Source organism: Vidua macroura, chromosome 8 (genome assembly GCF_024509145.1).
Source record: "Vidua macroura isolate BioBank_ID:100142 chromosome 8, ASM2450914v1, whole genome shotgun sequence".
NCBI lineage: Eukaryota > Metazoa > Chordata > Aves > Passeriformes > Viduidae > Vidua > Vidua macroura.
Window position 1 is genome coordinate 36,618,438 of NC_071578.1, and position 14,384 is coordinate 36,632,821.

The 14,384-nt window shown below is 39.9% G+C and overlaps 1 long non-coding RNA gene across 2 annotated transcripts; it reads right to left on the reverse strand.

Moving 5' to 3' along the window:
• Window positions 1-428: 428 nt before the first annotated feature.
• Window positions 429-12,536, reverse strand: LOC128810877 (uncharacterized). Of its 2 annotated transcripts, XR_008438164.1 has the most exons (4): window positions 12,453-12,536; window positions 12,284-12,323; window positions 4,300-4,367; window positions 429-586 (listed from the first exon to the last, which is right to left on the reverse strand). It is a non-coding gene; the product is annotated as an uncharacterized LOC128810877 (long non-coding RNA). The 2 variants fall into 2 exon arrangements; XR_008438163.1 differs by having other exon boundaries at window positions 12,284-12,536.
• Between the last annotated feature and the right edge of the window lie 1,848 nt (window positions 12,537-14,384).

A 14,384-nucleotide genomic window follows, 5' to 3' on the forward strand; every position in this document is an offset into this window, starting at 1 on the left:
TGCTTGGGGCGATTCCACTGATGGCCCCAGGGATGGGGCAATGCACTGACAGATCCTGGTCCTGGAGGGCATCAGGGCACTCCCCAGGTAGGTCACCCTTGCCTGGGGAGGCTCCACGGCTCTGCCTGTGGGCCTCCCAGCACATTGTACTTTCTGCACCCATCCTTTTCCTTCTCTCGCCTGGCACAGTGTCTGCCCGCCCCACCACCTCCCTTGGTGCTCTGCTTTTGCCGTTTGCCTCAGCAGACAGTGCCAGCTGTGATCCCTCTGCCGTCCTCACCACCCGCTCACTTTGCAACAGTTCTATCATGTTCGTGACAAGTCTCCAAGGCTTGATAACAGAAATGGCAGAGTCATCTCCTGTAGAGGCAGCTATGACGATATGTCAGCCAGCCCACTCCCAAGTTTTTAAATCTAGGGCAGCCACTTCTGATATGTCCAATTCCACGGTTCGCTCACCACATTATTCGGGCTAATAAAACCCGTTCCTCATATTTTTCAAATCTATTCTTTAGAATGTGAGTCCATACCTTCAGGAGGAGGTCCTCCGCTGTGGAAGCCCATGCTCCCATGCTGGTGGTGTCTTCTACTTACAAAAAAATAATAAAAGAAAAAATAAAGGGGGGTCTGGACCAATCACGGCTGTATACGCCACTCTTTGCAGCTCAAAGGCTGCAGGCAACTCCTCCTGGTTGCCCCGCAGTGCTGTGAACGCCGCTCTTTGCAGCTCAAAGGCTGCAGGCAGCTCAAAGGCTGCGGGCAACTCTTCCCAGTTGCCCCGTCTGTCTCCCCGCTCTATTGGTGGCAGCTGTTGCGATCACGTCAGGGTCCACCAATTGTCACAGTTTTGGGGACAGACCAGTGACAAGACACACCGAGTTCATGCAGCAACAGTTCACCTTATTCAGATCTTACTTCCTTATATACCCGAGGGGCTCATGAGCTTAGTCCTTCTTGGCTGAGCCACTTACTTCCTGGTCAACCAGCCAATAGAAGCCTGAGTCCCCAATGGCCCGGGCCTGCTCTTACCAGTCGAATTATGTAAGTAAGGCTATTATGTAATTATTTTTATATATATATTTCCGTTATAAATTTGTAATTATTTATACTTTGAGGCCTACAGGCCAGCTGTAGGCCACCACAAACAACCTGAGCAGCTGCATTCATTTCATGCACAAGACATCTCCAAGGATCCTCTCATATATGGAAATCACTGAAATCACAGGTGAAATGCATCTGTCTCCCTCATGCATTGCAAGAGCCTTTTCACTAGGAACAGCTACTCAGTGAAACAGACTCAGAGAAAAAAAAAGCAACAATGCATAGAAAAAATGATCAATTGTATTCCTCTGAGGTTCTAGGAAACCATAACTAATTACTGTTATTTAAAGAGGAAATGTAATTAAACCACTCGGAGCGGACAGAGCTCTGATCTGATGGGAAGAGGGCTGTGCCACCACAGCAAAATGTGGTACATGAAAATATATGTTCACAGACCAGCTGTTACGTATTTTCTCTACCCACTTCTCACTTGTAGGTGAACATACTCCTGAAACTTGCCACAAATGTCATCATCACTTTCTGTTAATCCTCTCAAAGGTGTGAGGATCCTCTAATGACCAAAGGCATAAAAAATCTCACTCCCATGTTGTATTCAGTGGACAGCATAACTGAAGGTTTCCACCTTCCTGTTAGCAGGAACCAGGTGAGGAGAAACAGCACATCCCAGACAGCCAGCACCTCCTGCTCCAATGTGCTTGCACACCCCAGCTGTCAAAAACCAGATAGCACACAGTGCCAGGCAATACAGATGCAGCCCACCTGCCTTTTTACTGGACTTGCACAGATAGCAATATTAGCTTTTCTAGTTTCATTCCTTGTAACAATTTCTTTTTCTGCCTGTTTTGGGAGCTGGAAGATTTCAACTGCATTAATATGCTTCAGTCCTTAGTCCCATCAGAAAATGTTTGTTCCTTGGACAGAATATGAATCATTGTAATGGACTAAGTTAGCTTCCACTTCTACATACTAATGTGGGAATTAATGGATAAAGTACCAACAGTCTGAAATGAAAACTTAATTTACGTTTGGAGAAAAAGAGAATGACATATACAAAGTATTTGCCTTCCTTAAAGTGTTTCTGCACTTTTCTGAGCTTTGTTAATGTCATTTCATGACATTTCCCTTGCTGCTGGAAGGGCTACTTTGAAAGTAACAATGATGCTGGACTTTGAAGATCTGAACCATAAGACAATGACAGGGAAAAAAGGCATACTGAGTTTATCTAATCCTTGTACTTCCCCTCCTACTTGGATTTGGAAATCAAAAATTTAGCAACAAAGGATGATAGTTCTGCAGAAGAAAATGTGCATTCAGTTTTATGGTTTACTCAGTAAGGCCTAATCTTCCTTAATGTTTGGATTTTTTTTTTTTCCTTTTTTTTTTTTTTTTTTTGCCTCTTGACTAACTTGAATGTCTAAGAACATTTCCATACTAATAATAATTGTATGTCATTTTCAAAAATGCTGGTAAGTTGAACTGGTAAAATAGTTGAGTGATGAAACCTGAGAATATTCTCACTGGATAATTTCAGATGAACTATCACTTCTATTTTAGTTGCTGAACACTTTATATGCTATTGCACTACTTAAAGGGTTAAATAATTACTAGATCTAGATGAAATTTGTTAAATTTGATGGCTGATTTTTCCTGAACATTTTCAGTAACCTGTCATTGGCATTAGCAAGGAATTACAGGAATCAGCTTCCAAAAATGTACTTCTAACATACAATTTTTCTATGCAAATTTTCCATTGAACTATGAGTTGCTTTTTGGAACTGGCTTTCCAGAGCAGCTGTTAATATTACTCACACATACTAACTAATTAAAACACTGTGTCCAGCAGGTCTGGGACAGTGGCAGACTTGGAGTGGTGATGCAGGCACAATTACCTTCCATGCACCCTACTGGCATCTGCTGCCACCAAATTAATAGCACTACCAAAATAGTGATGAGCCAACACAGAGACACATCCTCAAGGAAAATTAATTTAAATGGTTCTTCTTTACTCATCTGAGCCCATATCACACGCAAGGGAACACAGTAAGATATATGCCAATCAAGAAGTTTAAGAAGTTCAACTGTGTAGCTATATTAACAAATATGCTAAATTTAAATTCTGAAATATTATTTTCAATGGAGTAGTCTTTCCTGAATTCAAAGTGTGAAACCTAAAAATTTCAGCAGGAATATTTCTCAAGTTAGATCTTCTGTATGAAATAACAATAGAAAACAGATCACATGATGCTCAGTTTAATGAAATTAGGACTAAGTCTGAAAACAGACATACATTCTTCCAACACTGACTCTTACATGCAAATCTAGAGAAAAGAATCTCAGTAACTTTCCCAGCTGCCATAGAGCTCAAACTCAGTCCTTATATTCACTTTATTAAACTGATATTTTACCCTAATTATGCATGGATGACTTACAATGGAGGAATCATAAGCTCTGCTTCAGCACTGTGGAAGCAGAGTTTGTAGAAAACCAGCAGTGGTGGAAGTTGACTGGAAGGGGATCTTTCAAAATAAATGTCATTCTACATTTATGGCTGGCTATAACATTACTTCCACTGTTGCTGAAGTTGCAGATGCCTTCTTATCAAAAATCCATATTTTATGTAATATTTATAATTAAAACAAAACTTTTCTCTGAGACACAGAATATTAACTTGCCAGCTATGTTCTGCCCCTATTTCACATGTCTACAGTATAAACACAGGTTTAACTCATAAAAAGAAATTGGCTTGGTTAGTAGCTTAGAAATATTTGACAACATTAAGAAAATACAATTGGCCATTTCTTGTGGTAAGATAAGCCTGAAAGTATAGAAAATTATTACATTTGAGACACTTTGTAATGAACCATTTGCTCAAAAGCCGAATCTCAGAACACAACAAAGCCAAAAGCTACCACCTACTCACTGGCATTTTAAGAAGCCTTAAATTTTGAATGCACGAACATCCACTAGCTTTTTCTCCCACCGAGCCAGGGAAGGCAGAAGAAAAGCTGTCAATCATGTCAACAACCCCTCTAACCCAGAGCTCATCCCCAAGGGACTCTCTCTAACAACCAGCTTTCCAAAAATGGAAGGAGAAAAGAAGATAGCACAAAGGAAGTGCCAAAGCCTCCAGTGATATACAAATCTTCTTGGCTTTTCATCTGATGCAGCTGGAGTAATCAGAAGGAAAGGCTAATGAATATCCATCCATACAGCAACACTGCCACTACCCATACTTACCCTGTACTTCTCTATCTCTCCATGTCCTCCAGTTTCAGTGAAGGAAGAGCAGATCTGGGATGTAGCCCCTGGGAAGGATAAACAGTGGAGGTACTTGTTGCTTTTGTAGTATTTGCCAATTTACCAGTTTCATAAGATATAACAAGAAGAGCACATGATTAGTCATCAATTTATTAGCAGGGGAAGTGAACTGCCTCCAGAAAAAACAGGAGAAAGGAAGGAAATTCAGGTCCTATTTAGTAACCTTTGGTCTCATACTAAGACCTAAAAATTCAGGGAATACCTAACAGTCTAATTATCAACTCTAAAGCTGATAAAGCTGTGCCTTTTTGCAAGAAAGGAATTCAGAGCCATTGACTTAAAAAGACACCCAGCCACATGAATAAGGAGATTTCTTTGAGAAAGCTCTATTGCCTTTGAACAAACTATTTTTTCTACAGAAATTTACATAGGAAGCATGGGGAAGGTGAAGCTGCATAGGCATATTAATTTTCATGCAACCTTGAGGGGAGCAGCTTTAGAACCTCAGCCAACCTAGGAGAGTTTTTCCAAACCAAAGTCAGCCACTCCATCCCTGTTAAGGGGAGGACTTGACAGAAGGACGAGGAAGTGGGGGGAGGTCTTGACTTCAACACCATTGCAAAAGAGGTCTAAGAGAGAGTCAGATGAAGGATTGTAAGGATTGTGCACTTTCCCACAGACCTAAATCTTTCCTGGACTCTGTGAGGGGGGAAAAGTGAGCGTGAAGAAAAAAAGAGAAACCAAAAAAATCTTTGCTAAGTTTACATTTCAGTGTTTGACATCACATGTTGTATGAAACAAAAACAGAGCTTATATGCAAGCTGGTGGTGAATGAATCTAAGATGCTGTTCCTTGAGCCAAAGAATCCAAAGTCACAGAATCATAGACTATCCTGAGCTGGATGGCACCCATAGGGATCATCAAAGTCCAACTCCTGGCCCAGCTTTCACAGCTGAAAGGGAGCCATGCAGGACCTAACCTGGGGATTAGCCACATGACCACTCCCTACCCATTTAAGTGGTACTTAGCAAAACAAGGTACCAGTGGTAGACCCTTCTTACAAGAGGCCAGACAGCAAAACTGATTCACATTTTGACACTAAAATACAGCTTATCTATTCTGTGACTGCAGTGGATAGCCCAGGCATTTCACTTCCACTGCTGTAACTGTTCTGCTGTAACAGTAACATAATAGAAATTCATTCTGAACACAATCCATTCTGCAAGAATACAAAAATACCTTAATTTCACAGTGGTACAGCATTTGGATTCTACTCTAATTCATGTCCTGTTCATGTAAAATGAGAACACAGTCTTTTGAAGGCACTGAAATTATATCTGGTCAAACTGCTACAACAAGAAAATCAAGCCATTATGAGTACAGGCTGGACTCTGGCTAGACACTCAGCAAGCACTGACCAGAGCAGATTATCTGCCCTGCTATATTTACAAAACAGCAGAGAAGATACTGTTAAATTCAAGTGAAGCTAATTCAGAATAGTTAGGAGGTCATATGCTATGCTGGTGCCATTGTCTAGGGGATAAAACTGTAATTGTAAAATTTATTTTTCTAATTTCAAATCATTAGGGTAAGATTGGAAGGACAGAATAAACATCAATATATCATCATGCATACCATGTATGACATTCTGTAACTACTGTTATGCTAACAAACTTATGGTATATGTATTCCAGGAAAAAAACATTACATGAATTGTACTATGGCATAATGAAAAATAAAGAGGGTCAGGGATGTTACTGAGAAGTATTAAAACTTCCTTCCAAGTACAAATCTATGGACCTACAGATCTTTCATGTTTAGAATCGAGCCTACATGTGATTCTTCTCTTCCTGAAAACCACTTTACATGGCAGGCATTAGGTAACAATTACTCCTGAGGGAGAGGGAGAGTGGAGGAGAGGAAGAGGAAGAGGAAGAGGAAGGGGAAGAGGAAGAGGAAGAGGAAGAGGAAGAGGAAGAGGAAGAGGAAGAGGAAGAGGAAGAGGAAGAGGAAGAGGAAGAGGAAGAGGAAGAGGAAGAGGAAGAGGAAGAGGAAGAGGAAGAGGAAGAGGAAGAGGAAGAGGAAGAGGAAGAGGAAGAGGAAGAGGAAGAGGAAGAGGAAGTCAGCGTTTGGACACTTGAGTGAATGCTATGAGATCCTCTGATCCTCTCAAAGGGCGCACCTGAAGCATTCAGAGAACAAACCACCCCCATTTCATGCTATGTGTGGGTGCAAATGTTCATTCTTACTGCGTATCCCGGCTCAAAAAAGACACTTCAGAGGCTTCCATCTTAGTGAACTGCTTTTAAAGCACTCCCATAACAAAACCTTTACTGATTTTAGTGGTTACACTTGGGTGGGTTTTTTAAACAGGAAAAAAGGAGTGTTTTTTCTATATGTTTCCGTAAAGAAAGAAAATATCTGTTTGCTCCTGTTCTCTTCAGCTACTCAGAATGAGCTTGGTTAGGCCACAGGAATTAAAATAGACAGTATCTAGAGAGATGCTTTTTAGGCAAAGAAATAATGAACAAGCAAAAAATAAAGTGTCACATTCAAGGCTGAGGTTCATTTAAACATGCAGACTTCTCTTTTAACAGTTCAGTTTCTAAAGCCAAAAGGCACAGATTTCATTACTACAAATAGTAAAGGAGAGGGAGAAGAAGGGCTATCTGAGCCCCACAAGGATCCTGCCGGCCCAAATTCCTATTTGTTTGGGATACCACCAGAACCTTGTATGCTCCAGCAAGCCAGGGAAAGTGGCAGGAGACCAGCTTCAAAAAAATAGGACTCTATAGGCCAAGCTTTTTGCATGGAAGAGAGCTCTCCATGGATATTCTGATAAAGGAAGCCTTCAGATCTAAAAATACCCATAGACGGCATAAACAAACTCAAAAGAGAACAAAATTGATTAGCAGTTTTTGTATTCAACTTTAAACTATCTGTTAAACTGGAAGTGACATTTTGTCAGAAAGCCAGCTTTGCAATTTCTTTTATTTCATTTTTGTGACAAAATCCAGCAGCACGTCTTTTGCAGTTCTCCCTTATTTATTAATCCCATGAATAATAGATTTTTCTGGTGACTAACTCACCCTGACATTTTGGCCACCAGTCCTGCCCTTTTTTATTCCTTTAGGGAATGGATTTCCTTGCAAATTTAAATGGCAGGCCTGAAGAACACTTTAATGATAGCATTCTACATAAGTGGTACCATTCTTTCTTGAGGAGTTGATTTACCTGCCTCAAAAAAAAAAACCCAAAAAAAAAAAAAAAAAAAAAAAAAAAAAAAAAAAACAGTGCTTCAATTAAGGAATTTAAATTATTCATAAAGAGAAATAATTCCACGTCTTGGTCAAATGTTGTCTGCCCATTTCCTTAGATGATGCACATAGGCACAATAAAACAATACCATTTTTTAAACCAGATAGCACTGAAGATGAGAAGAATCACTAGTCACAGCAAGCCTGGAGCAAGCACAATGAGAGTATTTACAGAACTTGGACAAAAGGTACTTGCTTAGCTTGAAACAATAGAAATCCACTTTGCATCACCCTAAGACAGAAAGAGACATCTTTCAATAGATCTCAGCGCTCCAAGTTACTTTAATCACATCAAACTTTGTTTCTCATTTTAACAATGTAACTATGCCAAATACCCCATGGCAAAATTAAGAAATCATGTCCCCAGTGAAGTCAATGACAAGCCACACATTCAAGAGATCCAAGATCTCCGCCCTGATTTATTATTCTAAATTGAATAATCAACTTTTCACATACTATTACTCCATAACAATGCAGAATTTAATTCAAACACCTGTAGAGAGCAGCCAGCACTCTTCAGATCGACACACAACCCTACAACAGACAATTGTGGAACAACCTGACCATGTGCAAGTTCTTTAAAATCCAGCACCTTCATCAGCATTAAATAAACTCTAGAATGAGTTATTATCTATTCCCAAAAGTCACAGGAACTGATGCCAGACAACTCAAGCATAAAACATTTTTCTGTGCAATAAAATTTATCAACTTCATTCTCAACTGAAAGTCAATGGACTCTCAGAGTCTTGTTTAAGAACACATTCCCTCCATACTGGGCAAGAAAAAGACCACAGAGCTCCTGCCTGAGCAAATGAGAACAGCCAAACTTGAATCCCAGAGCTGCCAGCACTCCCTGTTGAACTCACCGACAAGGGGGATTTCTGACCATGGACCTGCATGCAGCTGGTTCAAAATTGCTCTGCACAGCATCTCAGCTCACCCATCTCCTACTCTCCTTTCCAAAGGGTGGGGTTAGCTCTGGACCAGGAGTACATTGATGGAGTAGGGGAAGAGACCAAAGGACAAGGAGTGCGAGTTCTGGCACTAAGTTTTCATTGAAGTATTATGCGTCTTTTGTGCACTGATGCTTTAAATTTGTGCATCACATAAAATCAAAGGATGAAAACAAAGTAAAAATGCAAAGTCCATAAGTAATCCATTTCCTAAAGTAAATGATACAGCCACTAAAGAAAGAAGTCAAACTAAAAAGTGGAAAACACACTGTAACAGTGGCCACTGGACTGAAATGGAAACATGTAACTTTTCACATCCATCCCTATGAGATGTGCAAGCAAGCTCACAGCTTCCAACTGTGAGTTTGGTGTCTTTTGTACTTTATTTCTTTCATATTACCAGTTCAGAGAGAGCACTGAAGCAATCTTTAACATGATTCTGTGCAGTAACATAATTGAGGGATGCTGTGTGTGCATACTGCAGAAACCAAAGCCAAAAAAAGACCTTTTAGACTTCATTCCATTTACACTTAGCATCACAAAATAATTAATGTGTGTGTTAGCAGCAACAGAAACAAGAGATGTCATTCCCTATAACCTCTGCAGGTGCATGGTAGAAGGCTTAGGTGAGATCCTGGTGAATGCAGCACTTGTTTAAGACAAGTGACGCCAGCCCAGCTTCTCTTCAAAAGTACTCAAAGATCCTCAGAATGTCACATTCCTTCAATAATAGTTCCTACATGAATGTATCTCTGTCACACTCAAGAGCCTTCCAAAACAGCACATGAAAAGAGCACAGATAACTCCAAGAGCATGGGACACCAAGAAAAATGGCAAAGAAAAGACTAAGTTACACTATTTCAGATTTATTTTCAAAGAATCATTTATGTTGGAAAAAATCCTTAAGATTATTGAGTCCAACTGTAATCCACCATTAAACCACATCCCTGAGCACCACATTTACATGCCTTTTATATTCCCCCAGGGATGGTGACTCCACTGCTTTCCTGGGCAGCCTACTCCAGTGCTTGACAATCCTTGTGGTGAAGAAATTTTTCCTAATATCCAGTCTAAATCTCCACTGGTGCTGTTTTTGTGACTTCATCTTTTGTGTATATTCATCTTTTATATCTTAAAGTCAGAATCTCATGGTCCTATACATACAGAAAGCAGGAGCAAGAGATTGATTTTCACAAGTAGTGAAATTCAGGATTTGATGGTTAGCATCAATTTGAGGCTCAGCTTTCACTAATCTAATGACATCTGTGACTCTTGACAGGAGGCTGCCACAGCCCTTTCACAGGGAGATCTGGTCACTTTTGACTTCAGGTGTACTTTTGCACTGCTACAAAATGCAGATCTAACACCATCAGCTGTGGAGTGGGTATTTTAACTCTGGGTAGCTGAGTGAAAAATATGGCACCACATTTGTCACATCCTGGTTTTACACATGCTACTACAGGAACCTTTGTAACTAGGACGAAGGCCAAAATCAAGTGAATGTGAGATAAATATTCATTGAGAGCACAACTAAGAGGGTTTCATAGGGATTAAGTCAGGAAATTAGAAAACAGCACATGAGAGAATATATTATTAAATTATGTATTCCTCTCAGTTTATGAATAATATAAACTGAAACTGATAAGCAAAACTCTAGGTACCACCAGCATTATGCAACAAAAAATAAGCCAATTGTAAACTGCACAATCATTTCATTAATGATGGTAAAGACATCTCCAACTGAATGCTTTAATTTTAATTTACCTATTGTGTAATCTGTAGGTGGAAAAAATACTATTAAATTACACCTCACAAACACTCCTAGAAGATGATGCATCAGCATAATTTAAAGGATCAGAATTGAAAATTAACATTTCGTTTTCTATTATCAGAGCTTTGATGGCTTTAGATGAATAAATGTCAGACATTGCAAGAGCATACACATAACACATATAGTTACCATGGATATCTTTACTGGGCCCAATCATCAAGTTGCTCCCTGTAACATGGATTAACCTCTCTTCCCTTGCTTCTAAAGGTGCAGGCCAGAAGTGGGTGAAAGTATGAAACTCCATATCAATTAATCTTACATCAGGGATCATTTTTTTCTCCAGAGATTAATTGACACATAACAAGATAATAAAAAATTAAGTCTTCCAATGTAATGTGAATTCAAAAAAAAAGCTTCTAATAATCTCTCTATCACCTGTAATTAAAAATTATTGAATATTTGCAGTCTTTATTCACCTGTTCTCATCCTAACCCTGCAGATATATGGTCAGATGACTTTCAATGGGCCCACAGGGCACATTTTGAACAATAAGTGGGAAAGAAATTAGTAAGTGCTCATGGGATTTTCAAAATCATTTTCAAGCTTATCTATTCTGTGACTGCAGTGGATAACACAGTTATCTTCTTAACTTCTTCTTATAACTTCTTAAATTTATAAAAAGACCCGCAAGAACAAATTTTATATGCTACCTGTGATACAGTTAGCACGTGTATAAATTCCAGTGGAACCTACAAGAATCAAACTATGTATTACTGATTAATTACAAAAGTCAGTGAACTTATGAGCCCAGCTCCAAGCTGGAAAGGCATTACATGAAAGGCATTACATGAAAAAGGCTTGTATATTTCTTCACTCAGACATGGTATTTTAGGCACAACCAACAGAAGACGAGACAGCAGTGATTAAAAGACTTCCATCCTGCTATGGCAAATTGATTTTAGGGGTTCAATTTTCACTTCTTTGGTGTTAAAACACACTTTTTCAGATTTATCAATGATTCCACAATGGAGCTCAAAGCAGCTGTTTCATAAACACAGATTGTGACTCAAGGCAATGACAAAGCCATCAGCTGCATCATTTCTGGCATTCACCACCACCTCAGTTTGAAAGGTTTTCTATGAGGTCCAGGCCTCTTCCTAAGCATTTATTTTTCTGGTACTGACAAAGGAAATATACAAAAATGTTTTAAGGGAAGATTATCAGTTTAGAGTTTAAACTGTTTGTCTTTAAAACAAACACTTAAGACCAAAAACCCTATTGAATTATTAGCAGACTTCTAACTAACAAAAAAACGTATCCCCTAACTAAGCCCAAGAGAGCATCAGCTTCAGGTGAGAGCTCAGACTGCAAAAGGAACTATTCCTGCCTCTCAGTCCCTCTCTCTTGTTTTTTATTAGCAACATCATAAAGCTTTGCCTTCAGCCTGGATGCCTACGGTCTCTATTACTCTTAATTTCTTTAGCCACTGGAGCCACTTCAGAAACACTGCACTTGTCTGGATAGGGACTGAAATGATGTAAGGAAAAAGGGGCCAAGATGGGATTATATAAGAAAAGTATATAGTAAAAGTAATTCCTAAATCTTTTCACATCTCTTTTATGCTGCTCTGGCAGCCTCAAGCTGACCTCTTTAAAGTCACTTTATGCTATTAGTCCATTGAAAAGGAATCTCTACCAGACATCATTGATTGAGATCTACCATTTTCCTAGTTCCTCAGAATAAGGATGATGATAACTGTATTCTTCATTACAGCACTTCAGCAGGAAATTAGGTAATAACTGCAGCACACCTAAGGGTAATACACTTGTAATTCCCACTTCCAAAAAAAAGGGCAAACATATTGATCTGTCTACAAAGGAAAAGGAGCTTCAGTTTTGCAAACATTTTCAAAGATCACCTACCTGCCTTTTGACACAGTGACCAGTGGCAGCACAAGCCAGCCTTGAGAATTGAGCAATAGCAGAAAGTCAAAGCACTCAGAAACCACAAGTGGCTTTATAGATCTTTGTGATAGAAACATTTCCAATATCCACACAGGGAAGGAAAGAAAAATTAAAATACAAAAAATACCAAAGAGAGAAGTATTAGGGCCAAGAAAACACCAGAGGGCTCAGGGAAGCTCTAAGATGCATCAGAGAGGCAGTAAGAGTTCACTTCTCAGCACTTGGTCCGTGCACTGCAGGGTTTAAACAGCACAAGTCTCTTTATGGGATCTCTGCACTCATCTCCTCTATGACATGGGTAACCAGTGTTCTGAAAAACAAACTGTACCACCATGGTAGCAGGGCCAGGGTGACCTCTGCAACACTTTTTTCAGAGGCAGCAGTAAGACACTCATATACATGTTTTGTTCAGAAGAGCACCTGTGTTGGGGAAGATGAAATGGGAAAGCCTTGCAAATATGACTGCCTGGCAAAGGATTTGGAAAATACAGAGACTGTAGGTGAGATTGTGATGAGAACGAGCTTTGAGATGTCAGACCTTGGTTGCTAAGCAACTAGAGAAGAGTGGTATAGCCAGGTGAAGGCAACTCCCCCTTTTGACCTACAGACAGATCCAAGGGTCAGATAGAATGTTCTGTCCCATCCCTCAAAAATGTATAGTTTATCCCACATCTGTAACCCTCCCCTGAAGTACCAGGTATCTGTAATCCCATTGGCCCAAGTCTTATTCCGCACCCACTCTGAAGCCTCCTGATAAGGCATACCCAGGGGGCCAGATGGACTCTTGGACCCTCTCTGGGAACCCTCTCTTAGCATCCTCTCCCGCCCCCACCACCTCTCTCTCTCTCTATCTCTCCCTGCCCTCACTCCCTGGGGAGTCCATAAGTAATCCAGCTGTTCCGAGCTGCAGCTGGCACCCCAAGCAGGCCCCCACACCCACGCCCTTTGCAATAAACTGTATATTCTAAGACCTGACTTCAGGGCCCTCTCATCTCCAGGACACCAGTGCTCCCTACACAGCTGCAATATGCTTTGGCAGTATTCCAGAGCAACAACAACTACAAAGTTCTCTTTTTTCACTCATAAGAAACCAGAGGTAAGCACCACATAAGGGTCTTGCCAGTTTTATTGGGCACTTGGAAATAAAGAAATGGTATACACTGCTTCTTTTTGCACAAACACTAGTAAGTTTTTGAAAGAGCTTCTAGCTCTCTAAGCAAGAAGAGGCTTTATCATCTGAAGCATGAGAAGGATGTCAGGATTCTGCTCATGACTAATGATTTCATGCTGTAATGCTTCAGCACTATACCTTGAGTTAAATAACTTCAGAAGATTAACTGAAGGATTACCTAAGCAAGAAGAGAGTGAAAAGCTTCAGGAGTGCATCCTGCACTTCTAGATGGACATCAATATCTGTCTCAATATCTCCCTTCAGCTTGTAGCCTCTGGTAATGTGAGGTGTGGACATGGGGGGAGGGAGGGAAAGAAAAAAAAAAAATAAGAGGAAAAAAAGAAAAGAGAACCATTTGAAAAGGGAGATAAGTAACTGGGGAAATTACAAATATGGCTTGTGCAGTAAAAAGCTCAGTATATAGAACTGATTGAAGAGTTCAATACCAGGGAACAAGGGTCTCATTTCAGCTGCTGATCAGTTAAGATTCATGGCCACAATAGAAAAGGCTATGTTCCATGGCTTCACCTTCTGATTATTAAGAACAATTTCTACTTATGAGACTTTTTTCCTTAAGATAGATTCATACTTAGTGATTTCTTACCTGATGAGCACTATTCAGACAAAATTCACAATCAGAGCTCATAATAACTTTCACATATTAGTAGACTTTTATGTCAACAATCCCCATGGCTCACAAAACCGAATCCATCCAGGAAAATTTTTCAAAAGCATATGGCCTCAAAAACAAGTCAAACAGAAGAAAACTCCCAACGAAAAAAGAACAGGAAAGTTTAAGGAAAGATCTATAGTTACAGGCACATATAGTTTACAAGACTAGAAAGAACAGCAAGTGCTGGTATTGCCAGAACTGCAGCTTATCTGTAA